This window comes from Mustela nigripes, chromosome 4 (assembly GCF_022355385.1).
Source record: "Mustela nigripes isolate SB6536 chromosome 4, MUSNIG.SB6536, whole genome shotgun sequence".
NCBI classification, from domain to species: domain Eukaryota; kingdom Metazoa; phylum Chordata; class Mammalia; order Carnivora; family Mustelidae; genus Mustela; species Mustela nigripes.
Genome location: NC_081560.1, coordinates 2,327,901 through 2,331,599, shown reverse-complemented (window position 1 = coordinate 2,331,599; position 3,699 = coordinate 2,327,901).

Sequence of the window (3,699 nt, the reverse complement as noted above, 5' to 3'; positions counted from 1 at the left end):
CGCCTCCCCTCCAGCCCCCGCCGCTAGATGGCCTCCTCACTCTGCCTTCAGTCTCCGGCTCCGCCGGGCTGGGGAATCCAGCAGACCAGACTGGGAGGCCCTGGAAGGGGTCTGGGCAACTTGGCCCAGCCCGCCCCTCAGTGTCTGTGACCCCCTCCCTTCCCTCTCCGCACGTCGGCACCCACAGGCCAGAAGCTGGCGCTTGGGCCTCCCCAGGAAGCCCCACCTGCCTCCCTGCTCTGGGGCTCCCACCCGCTGGGCTAGGCCTGTAATCTTGCATGTCCCGTAAGACGTCTCTTTCCCTTAGGACTTCTACTCACTCTCTTCCCTGCGATCTTCCCAGGTCCTATCTCTGACGCTGTCCCGGCGCTGGCACACTGAGTCTCTGGAGCTCCAGCCAGGGCCCCCCTCTCAGTTTGGAAGGGACACAGACCTCCAGCCCCGCTCTCCTCACCCATGGCCCTTGCCCAGTCCCTGGACCTGGGGAACCCGAGTCTCCAGCTACCTGGCCCAGGAAAGGCCCCCCTGTTCCTGACTCCAGTCCGCTTGTGGGTGAACTCAGCCACTCTCCTCTCTGTGCCGAGACCGCTGGGCAGGAGCCTGGAATGGCGGCCGGCCTCCCTCCACAGCCCCGTCATTCAGCTGCCACAGCCGGCCAGCAGCGGTGGCGGGAGTGACGGAGCCGCCCACACCCGTAAGACCTGCGCAAGCGGCTGGGGCCTGCAGCCCAGCGTCTCTCAGCGGAGTGGAGCCGGGCAGACGGAGGGCACTGCAAAGGGACAGGCTGGGTGCCCCTGGCTACGTGCCACACCGTGCCCGGGGCAGGACCTGGCATCCCCCTGGCTTCAGTCAGTCTCTCCAGCAGGAGCACCAAGGACCTTCCTGGGCCCCTCCTGTCCCTGCAGCTCGTTCCTGGGCGGCTTCGCTGAGCCGGCCGTGGACGCAGGGACGCCCGTGAGGTTGCCCACCCCGGGGGCGGGACGGACCTGCCTTCATCGCACAAAGCCCCCGGGAGGCGGTGAGCAGGCCCTTCCCCCAGGACTGGCCCAGCCCGTGTGGCACTTGCTCCCGGGCAGGCGCAGACACCGGGGCTCCTGCAGGAGGACGCCGACATGCAGACAGGCCACACCGCCGGCTGTGGAGACCGAAAGCCGTGTGTTGTCCCATGAACACGTGAGGGCGGGCGCACTCGGCCCGGAATGCGTGGTTTTCTGGGCTGTGGACTCTTCTCTCCAGACCCCGCTCCGCCCCGTAGGGTCACTTACCTGCACCCTGAGCTGTGGCTGCTTCTCCACAGGTCCAAGCGATGCCTTAGACGTGAGCAGCCTTTCCAGTTTCAGGGTGGTCCATAGCCACCCCCTGGGAGCCCCGGACCACCTGTGTGAGTGGAGCCGAAGTGCCCAGGAAGTGAGGGGTCCCTCGCTGGCCCCAGGCCCCATGGTTCTGGTCCCAACCCTGGTGCGCTCCCCACCCCCTACCCTGGCCCAGAGCTATCGTGAAGCCCTCCTGCGAGACCATCACTCCTTGGATCTCTGGACCTTGTTAAGACACAGAAGGCCCTGGAAAACTGAATCCAGTCCATGCTCGCTGCGAACTCGGGTCACCCGGGGAACTGCCACGACCAGAGGCAAACGCAGCAAGCCCTGGCGGGCTGTCCCTGCACAGCACGGGGCTCCCTACTTTGCTAACTCCCCTGATGGGATCCCAAGAAGCCCTGGAGGTGGGAGCCCATGGGGAGGCCCGGACATGGTGGGTCCCTGTCCTCGGGATACCGCTGTCCTCCTGGAGTGCCTCCGTGTCTGCTCCCCTCCAGTCCTGCAGGCCCTCGGGGGCGGCTGCAGATCTTTGCCTGCCCAAGGCTGAGGAGGGGCTGCTGGAGCAGTTTCTGATTCTAGAGAGCAGGTGTGGGGTGTGCACGTGTGTGAGAGGTTGAGTGTGCTGCTGTGCGTGACGTGAGTGTGCAGATGTGACTGTGTGTGTGCAAGACAGAGGTGAGTGTGCACGTGCGAGTGTGTGCTGTATGTACCTGTGGGTGTGCTCACGTGTGAGAGATGGTGCTACTGTGCACACGTGAGTGTCTGTGTGTGTGAGAGATGCTGCGAGTGTGCAGGTGTGACACGGGGACTCCCGGGTCCTCAGAGAAGCTAGGGCACAGGACCGGAGCAGACGTGGCGCTGCCCGACTCCTCACCGCAGGGCCTGGAGGTGGATTCAGAGCAGGACCACTAGCCACGCGGGAAGAGAGGGTCCACGTCCCCGAGGGGCCCTGTCTGGGGGGGGTGACGACTGGAGGCCTTTTCCTCCTGCTGTCTGCTTCCACCCTGCGCAGGGAGAGCCCCCATCTCTGGCTCATTCTGCCACTCCAGAGGGGTGCGAGGTCCTCCGGATGGCCGGCACGTGCGTACGTCATCTGGGCCCTTTCTGTCCAACACCTTCTTTCCAAAGAGAGAAAGGGACCCGCGGCTGCCGACGCAGGAGCACAGAGGCAAAGGCTGTTCCTCCCAGGCCGGCAGGCTGGGCCGCCGCGTCTGCACTCGGCTTTCCCGAGCGTGGAGCATCCTCACGAAGGCTCCTCCTCTGTCCCCAGCCACCCAGCCCAGCGCCCTCCTGCTGGGTCCCAGAGCACTCCCGAATTAGAGGAGGGTCCTCCAGCCCTCCACCCCCGACACCCTGATCCTAGCCTCAGAAGAATCAGGGAGCTCACCCACGTCCCTTTAGACCGGCAAAAACGAGAACCAAACCCCTTGCCCCTGCCCCAAGGGCTCCTTGTCCCCTCAGCACGGCCATCTGGGGCCTCTACCCCATGGCCGGGAGGAGCTCCGCGGCAGGAGGCGCTGGGCCGTCCAGGGCCCTTTGGCTCAGCAGGGCGCGTGCTCCAGTGACAGGCGGGCATGGAGGTGGCCGGGCGCCAGGATCCGTTGGGCCAGCCCCTGAGACGGACCAGGCAGCTGTGTTTAGGGCAGAGGGGGTCCTCCTCCCAGGCCCCTTCTCTGCTGCCTTGAAAGGGCCGGACACTTGCCCCTACTGTGCACAGATGCAGAGTCAGAGGCGTGGGGAGGGGAGAGGCAGGTGTGTCGGGAGCGCGTAGCGGGGAAGGGTGCACCAAGCGCGCACACACTCGGACTTCACCCCATTAGCAGATGCCGCTAGAGCCTTAATAACGCAACAGGCCTCTTTCTTGTGTTTCTCCCATTACCCTAATATCTGGGGGGTGTTTAATAGGATTGCTGGTGATGCGTCCTGGTTTCCTGCTCCGCATGTGGGGCAGGAATTTCTTGAGGGGCGCAGTGCAGGGCACTGAGGGGCCGTGTCCGTGCAGACCACGAAGCCTGGCCCGTGGTGGCTCTGGCGTGGCCGGCGGAGGGGGAGGCCACGGAATGCTCACTCAGACGACGGAGCAGGGCTTTCTCGAGGAGCACACGTGGTCGGAGGTGGAAGGTAGCACGGGCCGAGCCTGGCTTCCCAGGGTTCCCCCTTTGTGCGCCCGGAGCCCCTCGCCCGCCGAGCCGCATGGGGTGATAAGTTAAATCTCCAACGCCCCGGCTCGGGGTGCTGTCTGTCGGTGCCAGTGGATGTCCATTGCCCCTGGGTAAAACTCGGTAACCAGCCTGACAGCCCTGGGAGGTAGGGGCCATGGGGCAGGCAGGGAGGTCACGGCCCAAAGAAGTGCACGTCCCACGTGCAATCTCGCGTCTGCCCC